The 15,257-nt window shown below is 41.9% G+C and overlaps 1 protein-coding gene across 1 annotated transcript in view; it reads right to left on the bottom strand.

The window, feature by feature from the left end:
- The window catches only part of LOC311593560 (uncharacterized protein), a 135,697-nt gene that overhangs the window by 46,746 nt on the left and 73,694 nt on the right, over window positions 1-15,257 (bottom strand). The gene's annotated exons all lie outside the window — the stretch shown is intronic.

The following is a 15,257-nucleotide window of genomic DNA, read 5'->3' as shown; positions in this document are numbered from 1 at the left end:
ACAAGGCCCACCCACTACTCTTAGACTTGACATTGAGTTTCAACATATGGTTGGAAGGTATATAACGTAAATTTCATTCAGCCACTAGAGACAGGAAGTTGAACGCTACGGCTTATGCTATCTGGGATCTGAGAGGTTTGTCATGAGGTCTGCGTAGGCATGAGTGACTGTGCCAGGCTGTTAATGCTAAGGTGAAAGTCTAGACAGAGAGCCAGGTTCGCACATAAGGGCACAGAGCCTAGGTCTGGCGAGTAAAGGGTCCAAGTCCCTCTTGTCAAGAGATATTGCTTTAGCGGAGGGTGCATGAGAACCAAAGACCCGGCTAATGATGGTGTCTCAGAAGACAGTCAACCAAGGAAGCTAAATTGCTGGACGTCTGGGCTGTGGGTGTGGCAGGGAGTTGCTGGAGAGAAGCCAAGCAAGTGGTGAGAGGTCTTTCGAAGACCCTGTTAAGAAGTTTGGACTCCAGTGGTTTTTCCTCCCTTGGACAAGTCAGCTGCTTTCCAAGCCCATGTGCAGGACCATGTTAATCTGATGCTATTGACAATTAAGTATTTCTTTCCTTGTGAAAAGACAGAGAGATTAGTGGGACGTTGGCTTTGAGTCGGCATCCTTAGGTTTGTTTTCTCATTTGTGTTTTCTTTTGTCTTTCCTGTAGTTCTGGGAACTGAACCCAGAAGCTCATACACACAAGGGAAGCATTCACTCTCTGAACCCCACCCCAGGTGTCAAAGGCAGAGATTTGTTGGCCTGAAGGCCTACATCTTGACTGCTGGCTGGCTCATGACAACAGTGGGTTCCCTGGGCCACAGTCCCCAGGTATCCATCCAACTTTTCCCTCTGAGACCTACTGGCCTCTCCACTCCTTACTCAACTGCAGAGTGTCCATGCCTGTCTTCAATAAAATCATTCCAGTGTCAGCGCTGAAATAAGACTAGCACTTTTAGAATTATGTGATGTAAACAGTTCTCAGCTCCCAAGTAGGAAGCCTAATTTTAATAGTTTTTCATTCTAATGCCCTGCTTTTACATAGCCTGATTGGAAAAAAAGGAAAAAAAAAAAGAAACACTTTGACCTTTTGAAGTATTTTTTAAAGTTCATTTTGCAGTCTGCATAATAAGGCAGTGGCTGCTTTGATGGTATTTTGTCCCCATAATCAATGTTAGAGATGGCCTCGCCAATGACTTGCAGTGGAATTTTATTTGATTTACATTTTTACATTTACAAAGCAATTTTGTCTGGCATGTTATTTTTCTTGTAAGTTGCACTAAAACATGATGTAAGTACATAGATTACGTTGATAAAGGACAGAAAATATACTGCAAATAAAATAGCATCAGAATAATTAAATCTTTTTTTAAAGGCTAGGTCAGTATGTCTGGGTTTTTGTTTTGTTTTTTTCTGTTTTTATTTTTTTTAAGACAGATTCTTAGTATATAGCTTCAAATTGTGTCCTCAAATTACTGTTCTTTTGCCTCAGTTTCCCTTAGTATTAGGATTACAGGTGCCACCACACCTATAATATACGTTCTATTGTTTTTAAAGACTGTGACCAAACAGTACGATATTAATATCATGAAACAGCTTTGTAAACTGGAAAGGCATATTAGTAGACAAATGGTCCTTTAGAATACCTGTCAGTTTGCCCGTGTGTGCACCAGCATATACACACAGCAGAGACTCACTGAGTCCTCTGTGGACCACAGAGTGGGCACTCTCAACATAGAAGTTTTCATGCTGAAATGGTTTTGCCCTTAATGAGACTGTTATGGCCTGGCAAAGTAAGGTATAAAGTGAGTGTGTATGTGTGTGTGTGTGTGTGTGTGTGTGTGTGTGTGTGTGTGTACACATATATATGTCCATGTGCATAGACTGTTGCACATACATATATGTGGGTGTGTATATACATATACAGATATATATACACATATATGTGTATATATATATATATATATATATATATATATATATATATATATATACTTTTGAGCATCCATAGTTACACAGTCTTTTCCCTTTCTAATATAACAATGAGTCACTGAGGTTTGGGCTGATGTTTCAGCCCTGTGGTCACGGACACTCAGTCGTGAATTTTGCCAGTTCTATCTCTTCTTAACAATTTGCTAGTCATTTCATGTTTTAGGCACGGTGCTTTTCTTTGAATGAGGTATTTATGTAATCATGTCATATTTACTGAAAATGCTTTCTAGCTTCATACACACATGAATTTTCTATCTCTGTGAACTTTGGGAGCTATGTTAGTTTGTATCAATCTTTTCTTCTCTGGTCTTCTTATTTCTTTTCTTTTCTCATTTCTAAACTTACAAAGTTTTATCCAGCATCCCTTCTTTCTTTTTACCAACTTGAGTCAAGGAACAGACATATTTTTTAAAGATTCTGCCTCTATGTCTAGTGCAATAGATATCATTTCATAGTTAATAAAATGAGACATTTCCTATCTGTCTTGGTAACTCTTCTATTGCTGTGAAGAGACACTATGACCAAGATATTTCTTATTAAAGAAAGCATTTAGTTGCAGGCTTGCTTACAGTATCAGAGGCTTAGAACACTACCATCATGGTGGGAACATGGCAGCAGGCAGGCAGGTGCTGGAGAAGTAGCTGAGAGATGCACCCTGAGAGACTGAGAGTGAAAGACTGCGCCTCGCATGGGCTTTTGAAATCTCAAATCCCAACACTAGTGACACACCCTGCAGCAACCTCCTAATCCTTCTCAAATAGTGCCACTCCCTGGTGACTAAACACTCAAACATGGGAGCCTATGGGCGTCATTCTTATCAAACCACCACACTACCCTATAGCTTGATATTTTACCTTTCTTAATATATAAATATGTCCCCATATTGAGACACATATCTATCATCCTTTCTTGATCGTCTACACAATTCATGTTCCCACCATGTAATGAATATTTATACTCTTTCAAAAATTATACTATTCTGATTATAATCGAGATAAACATCTTTGCACACACACACACATAATTTTATTCCTTAAAATGTGTTTGTTCCTATATTAAAAAAATTGGATTTAAAACTTTAAAAAAATATTTTTGTATGTACATATTGACCAAATGATCTCTGAGAAGTCTCTACATTTGGTGAAAGGTAGGGAATTAAGGAAGCAGATAGAACTGAGAGACTATGGGGCCTTGGGCCAAAGAAGGAACACGCTGGCAGCTAGAGATGGAAGCTGAGAGCAATGGTTCAAGAGAGACAGACAAGAAAGAGCCAAAAAACAGGATTGCTGGCCTCCTTTGGGAAGCAGCCAGTCACACGCAGAAAGGCCATGATTGGCCATTGTTTTCAGAAACCAAACAGGTAAAGTCACTGTTCTCACAGATCTTATTTATATTCTACCTGGGGAGATAGACAGTACATAGGTAAATAAGGTAATGTGTGTGCTGTATTAAAAGGGTTTAGGAAACAAAACATGAAGGAAACAAGCAAACAACAAACAACAAAACAAAAGACAAAGAATGCTAAGTCCAGAGGCTTTTGATTTATAACAGGGTGATCCAGGAAGGTTTCTCTGAGAGGATAATGGTGAAATGAGACCCAAGGGAGAATCTAGGCGAAGAACCAACTGGGAAAGTGATGCTGTGAGCAAGGGACAGTGTGACTAGGTACACAGAACAAACAACAGTGAGACTAAAGGTGGAGATTGGCACCTGTGAGATGGGGTGCCAGACCTGGAGGATGATGGGAAATGATGATAGCAGTGGGGTCAAAAGGAGGGTTTGAAAAGAAAAGCATATCATACATGTGGATGGAAACAGGCTGGCATCCTGAAAGAGAGCTAGCTAGTCCTTCACCACCCTGAAGTACACTGGGGAAGGCAAAGAGCTGCACATGATGAGCCAACAGCAGAAGACAGGGAGATGCCTAACCAAGACCAGACCAAGGGCAACACCAATAGCCATGCTAACACGGGAGGGGTGGTCTGGCTGGGTTCGAACCCTACACAAACAACTACAGGCAAGTAGGGGATGCTGAGTGGGAAAAGTAGTCTTCCCAGGGAGGAACCCACTAATAGGTTATCCAATACCAAGGGCTCAGCCCTGAAATTAGGTATGTACAAGTAACCAGGTAACACTAAACCAACGAGGCAAGTTGCAGTGGGGTATGTGTGTGTGTGTGCACGTGTGTGTGCGTGTGTGTGTGTGTGTGTGTGTGTGTGTGTGTGTGTGTGTGTAACAATAACAATGAAAAAACCAGGCCATGAATTTAAGAGGGAACCAAGAGTGGGTACATGGGAAGGGTTGGAGGGAGGAAAGGCAAGGAGGAAAAAATAATGCAATTGTATTTTAATTTTAAAACTATTTTAAATCCAAAAAAGTAGATAGCCAAATCTCAGTAGAATGAGTCTTGCCTACGACAGACAGTAAGAATGAAGAGGAATTTCTTAAAATACAAAATAAAAGGTCTCAGCCAATACCCAGGCATGCTTATGGTAGTTTGTAGTCTGGTAGGGAATTGGGATAGAAGGAAGTTAAGAATTTACTGTACTGAATGGTGACTTCAGCGTAGGAAAATGAAGAATGAGAAGGAAGTGGCATGTGCTCACCACTGAAAATACAAGGAATCAATTTCAGAAGTGTCGAAGAAAATTCTGGTATTCTGAGTGGGTGAGGGGGGGTAGGAAGCATTTCATCTTAAGGAAGCTGGAGTAATCAGTTGTGGCAAATGATGTGGAAAGATTGAGAGATTCAAGTGCTGAGAACTGACCATTGAATTTGGCATCTGTAAATGCCTGTTGTCCTGACAAAACAACTCCACTGGTATATTGAAAGCTGAAAGAGGCACGTCCAACTGAAAACTTTAGACAAATTAAACTTAGCAGAATTTAATCGAGCAGAGAGTGGTTCTCAAATTGGGCTTCTTTCTGAAGCAGAAGATGGGCAGAGAGCCCCGGCTTTAAGCAGGATTCGTGGATAGAGACAGCCTGATTTGTTGATGCAGCCTTTGCCTGGTTTGAACAGGGTCCAGATTAGTGAGCCACTCGTGACTGACTAGTACCCTACTGCTGTGAAGGGTTGAGGCACAACTATTTGTTGTACTCCTAGTTTGGTTTTCAATTTGTCTACTACTACACCATGTTGCAGTTCATTATATATGAAGAAAGTAGCGTGGCATCCTTGAGCCAATTTTAGTCAAAAGGCAGAAGAGAAATGCATTAGGTCAAGCTAACAGGGATTGAAATAGAAAGCCTTTGTTGGCTTTTAATGGGCAGAACTTTCCTAAAGATAGACTAAGAGAAGGGGAAAGAAGAAGTGAATTAAAACAGCCTTTTTTTTTTTCATATGCCCAAGTGCTAAATTTCCAAGAAATAGGAAATAGGCAATGACAGATCAACAACATATAACATGTATTGCTTACTAAACTATTGATAGATGGGTTTGTTTCTACTAACTAAAAACAACTGATAATATTTTGTTTTGTTTTGTTTTTGTTTTTTGTTTTTTGAGACAGAGTCTCTCTGTGTTAGCTTGGCTGTCCTAGACTTGCTTTGTAGGTCAGCCTGACTTTGAACTCACGGCGATCTGCCAGCCTCTGATCAACTAATAATATTTTACAGAGTGGTAGGCACATTTCTCATCTCCTTTGTCAAAGGACAGTGGCAGACACTCTCCTTCAGGGATCTGCCCTTGTGACTTGAAGGAAAGGAATTGAAGGGCTTTCTTCAGGTATGTAGAGCATAAAGGGGGATGAGAAAGGAAGGCAGGAGCAAACTTAAGTCTCCTTGTCACCCATCAGCATTTACTCTTCTGCCCCTCCTCCCCTGGAGGAGTGTGAGGTACTCTTCCTTAATTGCATCGGTGCTCTTCCATGTCCTCTGACGATGAACTGAGCAGAGTCTGGGAAAACAACAGCAAAGTAGAAAAGGCAAAATTGTGTGGTTGCAAGAGAAGAAGTCACTGAGTTCAGCAGGAATTAGCATGGTCCACTTCCACTTACCAGTAGCAGAGATGAAATACAGGGGCAACTGATAGAGTATGGATGCAGTGGTGGGAGGTGGGCAACTGATGGAGTGATGGATGCAGTGGTGGGAGGTGGGGCAACTATGGAGTGATGGATGCAGTGGTGGGAGGTGGGGCAACTATGGAGTGATGGATGCAGTGGTGGGAGGTGGGGCAACTATGGAGTGATGGATGCAGTGGTGGGAGGTGGGCAACTGATGGAGTGATGGATGCAGTGGTGGGAGGTGGGGAAAATGATAGAGTGATGGATGCAGGGGTGGGAGTTGGGGCAACTGATAGAGTGATGGATGCAGGGGTGGGAGGTGGGCAACTGATAGAGTGATGGATGCAGGGGTGGGAGTTGGGGCAACTGATAGAGTGATGGATGCAGGGGTGGGAGGTGGGGAAAATGATAGAGTGATGGATGCAGGGGTGGGAGTTGGGGCAACTGATAGAGTGATGGATGCAGGGGTGGGAGTTGGGGCAACTGATAGAGTGATGGATGCAGGGGTGGGAGGTGGGCAAGTGATAGAGTGATGGATGCAGGGGTGGGAGTTGGGGCAACTGATAGAGTGATGGATGCAGGGGTGGGAGTTGGGGCAACTGATAGAGTGATGGATGCAGGGGTGGGAGTTGGGGCAACTGATAGAGTGATGGATGCAGGGGTGGGAGGTGGGGCAACTGATAGAGTGATGGATGCAGGGGTGGGAGGTGGGGCAACTGATAGAGTGATGGATGCAGGGGTGGGAGTTGGGGCAACTGATAGAGTGATGGATGCAGGGGTGGGAGTTGGGGCAAATGATAGAGTGATGGATGCAGGGGTGGGAGTTGGGGCAAATGATGGAGTGATGGATGCAGGAGTGGGAGGTGGGGCAACTGATAGAGTGATGGATGCAGGGGTGGGAGGTGGGGCAACTGATAGAGTGATGGATGCAGGGGTGGGAGGTGGGGCAACTAATAGAGTATGGATGCAGGGGTGGGAGGTGGGGAAACTGATAGAGTGATGGATGCAGTGGTGGGAGGTGGGGCAACTGATAGAGTGATGGATGCAGGGGTGGGAGTTGGGGAAACTGATAGAGTGATGGATGCAGGGGTGGGAGGTAGGGGGCAACTGATAGAGTGATGGATGCAGTGGTGGGAGGTGGGGCAACTATGGAGTGATGGATGCAGTGGTAGGAGGTGGGGCAACTGATGGAGTGATGGATGCAGTGGTGGGAGGTGGGCAACTGATGGAGTGATGGATGCAGTGGTGGGAGGTGGGGCAACTGATGGAGTGATGGATGCAGTGGTGGGAGGTGGGGCAACTGATGGAGTGATGGATGCAGTGGTGGGAGGTGGGGCAACTGATGGAGTGATGGATGCAGTGGTGGGAGGTGGGGCAACTGATAGAGTGATGGATGCAGTGGTGGGAGGTGGGGCAACTGATAGAGTGATGGATGCAGGGGTGGGAGGTAGGGCAACTATGGAGTGATGGATGCAGTAGAAAGAGGTGCTTTTTCCCTTCTGATTGTTCTTGCTTCTCGATGATGTAGCAAATGAAATATCAACTGTGAGTTAAAAAAAATCAGGATAGGTCTGAAGGGACCGAGGGTGTGAAATAATTTTCTTAAAGAGTGGGAAAGTAAATTGACTAGAGAGAACAAGAAATTGGCTAGGCAATGCTGAGGGCTCAGCTGAGGTCTTTGGTCATAAATTTAATGTGGGTCTATGCAGGAAGCTGACAGTGTTTTCTTCTGGCTACACCCTACCCTGATGCAAGAGGAGAGGATGTAGAAGATCTTGTGTAACCAAGGCTCTGGTTTTGCCAAGTAGGCCTAATAGAGAGAGGAAGGAATGAGAATAAGGTTGGTGCAAGGAAGGGCTGGCTTGTAGGATTTATTGAATTAAGGACATAAATGGGAAGTGATGTATGACACGTGGTAAAATGAGCTATAAGAAGTGAGCTGGAGTCCCTGATGGATTAGCAACTTGTTGAAATACTAGAAGAAACATGTTAGAGTGCTGTTGTTTGTTTTTTTGAAACAGGGTCTCATGTAGCCCAGGCTAGCCTCAAGCTCCATATGTAGGTGCATCTCTTGCCTCTGTCTCTTGAATCCTGTATGATTGGTGTGTGCTGCAATGCCCAGTTTTATGTAGTGACAAGAGACTGAGTCCTGAACCTTGTAGCAACTTCATTAGCAAATAGTGTGTCAACTGAGCTTCACCCCAGGCTCCTGTTGGCATATTTGAACTTGAAACCTGGATATGGTGGAGTGAGGTCAACAGTAATGCTGAAGTCTAGAACTCAGCTACAAGAGTGAGTAGCCGAAGCTGACGGACTGAAGGCACTGTTCTAAGTCAGACCAGGGTCTCTTAACAAAAACAATTTTAAGAATGGTGATGCAGATATTCAGTTTTTGTGAGTCATGAGATTGCAGGATCAGAAGGATTGCTAGAGAGAAGAGTTTAAAAAAAAAAAGCTTAATGTAAGTTATGAGCTTGTGCCTTTCAAGGTATCTGAGAACAAAAGAGGTGGAGAAGCCATTATGGATAATAAAATGGAGCCAATCATCATTTCTTGGGTCCATGGTATGGCACTATATGAGATAAAGTGAGTAACAAGGAAAGCAGAAGAGACGCGGGTGGGGATAAGATAAAGGGATGAGTGGTCTGAAAAATGACAAAGGATATAGAAGGCTTTCCCTAAGCAGGGGAGCCACAGAGAACAATGTACAAAATTGAGACCATTTGCAACCTTCTTTTGTTTAGATGGAGGAAAAATAGGCAATGTCCTGCAGCAAGAGTGCTCATCATACCCTATAGAAATCTAGAATGTTCCTCCAGTATATCTGGTATACTGAACTATCCTTTACTCATTTTTATAGAATCTCTCTGTTATTCTGGCTTACTTAATGTATTAGATGTAACATGCTACATTGCAAAATTGTTATATAATTCTCCAAGCTTTCAGTGTTGTTAAATTCTTAAGGTTAACTCAGAGCATGGTAGAAAATGTTAGAGTCTTCATCTTTCCACTCAAAAGCAATTCTTACACCTCTCTTAAATTCTCATTCATCTAGGACTGGGGAGACAACTAAATAACCCCACACATAAAAAGCCAATCATTTTTATCACATCCAGTAGGCAAAGACAGGTGGACAATGGGGATTGCCAGTCAGGTTCATTGAGAAACTCTGTCTCAGAAACAAAGGTGGATGTCTCCTGAACAGTAACATCTAAGATTGTCCTTGGCCCCCATATACATTCTAACACATACATACATCCATTTACACACATGTATCTACCTGCACACCTACCTACACACATACACCCACTCATACAGACGTACCCATCTACACACACACACACACACACACACACACACACACACACACACACACATACACACACACACACTTTCCATAATACTCTACCTAAATATCTCACAATATTTCATAAGCATGCATCTACAAACACACCTGAGTGTACACATTTGCAGGATACACACATAAAATTTCCCATAATCCTTTATCCAAATTTTACACTACTTAAATTGATTTTATGACTAAAGTATCTATACCATACACAATTTTCTGATATACTGTTTTACCCAACACTGACTTACAGAGAGACCTAAAAGTCAGTGGTTGTGAAAAGTATGAGTAAAAAGGCATTAGGCAAGCTGAGAGTCAGAGAGTCTGCATCTGGACCTATTCTGCTGCCTGCTAGGTCAGTGACCTTGAGCGAGTCACTTAACTTCTGATATTTTCATCTGTGGCTGGTTGTAATAAACAGCTATCTGCTTAATGGCTGCTGGAGTTGTCAAAATTGTGAGAACTAGAAACAGCTTTGAAAATGCCTTGAAAGCTGTTTGCAAGTTAATTCAAAAATTGAAATTTTTTTTCAAAAATTGCAAGTCATAGCAAGACAATTTGATAATTTTCAGAAGCATTCCATTATCTTTTGGCTCAGATATATCTAGAAGTGAAAAGGCTATGGGGGACTCACACAGTAATTGAGTTTTCTCAGTCTGCCGTCCTTAGCATTAAAGTACTGTTAGAGGTAGACCCACAAACTGGATGCAGCTTCAAGTCTAAATTCAGCGTGTCTTCTGTGACTTCACAGCACATCCAAATACTTAATACCTCTAATTTATTCCTGGAGTTACACACTGTCTCTCCTTCAGCTTTGCTCTATAAACATGGAGGAAGAAGTCAGTATATGTGGCTTAGGTTTAAATCTTCATTTTTCATTCTCATAGCCCTATGAATTTTATGTTTCCTAATTCATCCTACAGTCAGAATGTAGTATTTCCCTCTTAACACTATGAGGTTTGTAGGCTTCGGTTTTCCAAAAATCTACTTTATTTAAGCTTCTTAAACACTTCTACCTCCATTCCAACCTACTGACCAGAGGTGGGAGAGAAGGACCTTTTTAGACATATTTTCTTGGGCCAATTCACCTCTGTGTTGTCAGGATTCCACCAATCCAAATCAATAGCAAACTCCAAACAGCAAGAGAAATCGGTAGCAGCTGCATGATCCAGCAGAAACAGCAAGGCTCCACCGAATCCGCATGAGTCAGCAGAAGAGGCCAAACTCAGTCCAAGCACTGCTAGAAGTTCCCTGAAGCTTTTTCTCTGCAAAGCAAAGACCAGCAAAGTGATGTAAACCATTGAAAGGCACAGCAATGCAAAAGCGACCTCTTACTGTCCATGGGCTTTTATTTATATTCTTTCTTTCTAAACATCAAATGCCCCTCTCACAAGACAGCTTCCAGAAAAACATCATGTGCCCTCTCACAATAAAGGTCATGAGACTGTCTTCAGTGGTGGAAAAACACTTTCACATCCCATACTTGGGACCAAAACAAACAAACAACAACAACAACAAAAAACCCACATAAAAGAAACCAAAACTTTACCTAAGAAGGCAAAACAAGATTATGTATAAAGTATACTATTATACATATAAGGATACTTGGCCCATTATAATCAGTAATGTTGTAGGTATTTAAATTTTTTCATAACAGTAAGGATAACAGATAAGCTAGAAAACACAGAGAGAGAGAAATCAACAGATCAAAATGGCTCTTTGGGGAAAAGCTTCAACAAAAAAAATCTATGGAGAAATTAGCCAAGAAAATATTCAAGGATGAGCACATAATAAATCAAGGATGAAAGGGGCTATACCTACAGGTGCTAAGCATACTACATTAAATAAGAGAATATTGAGAACACGCAGTGCCAAGAGGCAGGCATTTAAATAAAAGACATACATTTCTGGCCAAAAAAAAAAAAAAAAAAAAAAAAAAGGTAACTTCTCAAATTTGAAGAGAAACAGAAAGTGAGAATATTTTCTGAGATGGTAACTGAGGAGGAAGGAAGTTGACAGGTTTAAACGGTTATCTGATTTGGGCTCCAGGTAGCAACAGTAGGTTCAGAAACACTGATTTGTGCCCAAATATAGCTAAGAAACAAGACTGATAAGACAAGAAGAGAGCACATTATATAATAGTCAGTTATGAGAATTCAAATACACTCAAAATTACTGCTTGTGTTGCAGGAATACATATTGCTCTAGTTTCATTGTTACCTATGAAAATACAGTGACCAAATGCAACAGGGTAAGAGCACATTTATTTTAGTTACAGAGACAGGAACTCAGGGCAGGTTCTTAAAAGCATGCCAGCTTGCTACTCCACACAAAGTTACTCTGGCCAAGGATCTCACTTTACAGCCAAAGCACAGCAAGCAGGACTCATGGAGGAGGATGCTTGCTAGCTGGCTCTGGGGAGGTTTGTAGTCAGCTCTTTTTCTTATGCAGCCTAGGACCACTTGCCTAGGGATGGTGCTGCCCACCCTGAGCTATGGTTTCCTACACCAATTAAGAATCAAGAATTGCTCCTACAGACAAACCCCACTTTCTCCCCCTTCACAGACATGCTGACAAGCCAACCTGATCCAAGCAGTTCCTGTGCTGAGGATCAGATGGCTCTAGGTTGTAAGGTCAAGTTGACAGTTACAGCTAAGCAGAATATGTACAAGGAACTTACATAGAACAAAGCGGAATATTTTCCTATGAGAAGAAAGAATAATAAAATGGAAAGAGAACAGAAGGGCAGAAAGGTAGAGGGGGGAGGAGAGAGGGAGAGAGAGAGAGGGAGAGAGAGAGAGAGAGAGAGAGAGAGAGAGAGAGAGAGAGAGAGAGAGAGAGAGAGACTTAAGTATTTGGCCTTGATACAGGTGTAGCAAATAGACACACTGACTAGAATACAGAGCACAGAACGGAGTTAAAGGCACACACCCACACATGTGGAATCCTGACGGATGGCAGAGTTGAGGCTCTTATTGTGTAGTAGGTGGTAATTTGGTGACCCACTTGCTGTCTTGGTCACCCCGTCCCTAAAGTCCACGCTTCACAACCCCAATCCCCACATGGGACTTCACTTGCAAATCCAGCCTATCAGGAAGCAACGAAAGTGAATACAGTCACAACGGAAGACTGTTGATGGCATGAAGAGGAAGTGACATCAGAGAGTTCTTAACACCAACTCACACAGGCTGACCACAGTCCAGGAATACCTTTTCTGCTGTGGAACCTATCTAGTGTGCATCTTCTTATGCTCGGCCTGTGCACATTCACATATTTTTGGTCATCCACTTGAAAAAGAAAACAGACAAACTAACAAACAAAACCTTGCTTTCCCATGCCTCACATAAAAACTGTTCTCACATCACAGAGAGTAGCATACAAAGAAAAATCGCAAACATTTAGTAAAGAGCATAAAATAGCTTAAGTATCTTAATACTAGAAATGATTCCTTAAATACAATGAAAAACTTAATCATTGAAGAAAATATTGGCATTAAAACTAAACAGTGTGGTAGTGTATACCTGTAATTCCAGAACTCAGAAGGCAGAGACAGGAGGTCCAAGGCTGGAGTGAGTCACTGAGTTCCAAGCCAGCTGAAACAACCTAGTGAGCCCTATCTCAAATGAATAAATAAATAAGTAAAGAAATAAAGTGTATAAAATAAATATTAAAACATCATAAGGCATCATAAGCAAAGTAAAAAAATCATTTATCACATGGAAACACTAGAAAAAGTTAATGTCTGAATATAATTGAATTTTTTAATTTAATGATAAGTAAAAGACTAAAATAATCCCAGAAGAGGATAGCAAAAAAAAAAAATTCAACTCCCAAATATATATATATAGATGGTAAACAAAGGCTAGCAAGGATGCTAAGGCCTGTGATTATGCAGAGAAATACAAACAGCTCAGTGATGTGCACTTCCACACTGCAGACACTCTGGTCAGCAACACAAACCACTAGCATAGCTGAGCGTTTGCATATGATTTTTAGCAGCATACATCTCTGCGAACACTTTGAAAAGTGATTTAGCCAAAGGGGGTAAAATAGATGGTGGATCTCTCTGGTGACTACTCGCTCATACATAATTTGTGATCTGGAGTAACTGTTGCTCATATACAGCAGAGATAAGGTAGGAGTCTACAGGCCATATGATAAATTGAAAGGCAGTCATAGCATATGCTGTACAACAGTGAAAGTGAATGAACAGTAGCTATATACATATTAGTTTTGGCAAAGCTCAAATCATATTGAAATAAAGAGTAAGGTTGGCTCAGAGATTAAGGAAAAGTAAGGTTCAACCATAAAAAGTTGGTGTATTTATGTAATATTTTAAAAACATGTAACCATGCTGGTGCATATTTCTAAGTTCTTACATTTGTAACAAAAATAACATAATGGAAAGAAACAATAGACAGGAGAAGAAAGAAAAATTAATTATGGGTACATAGCTGTGGATACAACCTACTGGTGCCCTGTTTTAATCTTTCTAAAACAGAATGTTGTATGACATGAGAGATCACTTCGTTTTTTTCTTTATGCTATATATTCTAAAATATGCATATATAAGCATAAGAATGTATGTGTAAGTATGTATTTATGTTACATTCGTTGTTTTTACATGATGCATGCAAAACTAAAAACAACAAAAAATAAATAAAATGAACTTCAAATGAGCATATGCAATTTCCAATAAAAGCTTTGGCAGTTGACATTTAGGCCTCCTTTTTTCTTAAGCTTAGAATTCACCCTATCATTTGCCTTCAACAAAACAACCTCCCAGAAGCCTGTGTGTGGGAACGCACACACTTCCACAGCTCCTCAAACACACAGAGAGCCGGCAGCCAGAGTCTCAACTTTCCTCTCTCTCCTTCAGCAGAGAGGGGCACCATGAGGCTCAAAGCTAGCCTTAAAGAGCAGCATCTGGGTTTATTTCTTGGTCTAAGATGGGGAGGGCTAGGAAACTTCCTGAGTCCAGAGGGAGCTGTCTGAAGAGCCTGGGGAATGTCAGCCTGCCAGGAATGCAGGCCGGAGCTGACCTTCAGAGAGAGCAGGAACAGGCATTTCAAATGCACAGGCATCTTTCTGAGAGCACTCCTTCTCTTCCACATAGCTAAAAACGGAACCAGCCACAGAGGGAGTGTGACTGTGAATGATAATTTGCGCAAAGCTTGTCAGGGGTAACATTTAGCCAGAAACGGTCTGGGATCAAAATATTATTTTTAAGATGAATTGGACTTGCACCTGGCAGCTGAGAGAGCTGAAAGGGGTAGCCCAACCCATGTTGTTGAGACTTTGCCGATCACCCCAGGACCTCTCTGAGCCTGCACAAAGGTTACTCAGGGCTTCTCAGTAGCTCACCATGGAGTGGCTAGAGGGAAAAACATACCACTCCCGGGGACACGAGCTGCGTACCCAGGAACTCCCTCTTACTAATAAAACTGTCATTCAGAATAGAAATCCAAGAGATCCGGGTGGATCTGGAGAAACCATGCCCCAACTAGAAATCTTATGCCATCAAAGAAAACCTGCAGTGCCAGGAACAGGTGTCATTTTGTTAAGGTCATTGGCCTAAGGGGTCCCTTGGAAAGCCCCAAACATCAAAGGCTATTGCCAAGCTGTTGGTTACTGTCTACAACCTGATGGTGAGACTTGAGTGTCTTTAAAGAGTGATTTCATCTATGAAATTACCCCATTCTTTCTACTTGGGTTTGTTTTGTTTTGTTTGTATTTTTTAGAATTAAGACTGGGTTCAGGGTCCTGCAGAGACTGATGCACCAGCCAAAGACCATGCATGGTGCCGATCTAGACCCTCTGCTCAGATGTAGTAGACAGGCAGCACAGTCGCCTTGTGGGTCTCATAATATGGAGAGTAAGGACTACTTCTGACATGGACCCTGTTGCCCACATGTTGATCACTTC

Source organism: Acomys minous (genome assembly GCF_964271855.1).
Source record: "Acomys minous genome assembly, chromosome: 3".
Classification (NCBI taxonomy): domain Eukaryota; kingdom Metazoa; phylum Chordata; class Mammalia; order Rodentia; family Muridae; genus Acomys; species Acomys minous.
The sequence above is the reverse complement of the archived record's forward strand: the minus strand, read 5'-3'. Positions and strand labels throughout refer to the sequence as shown.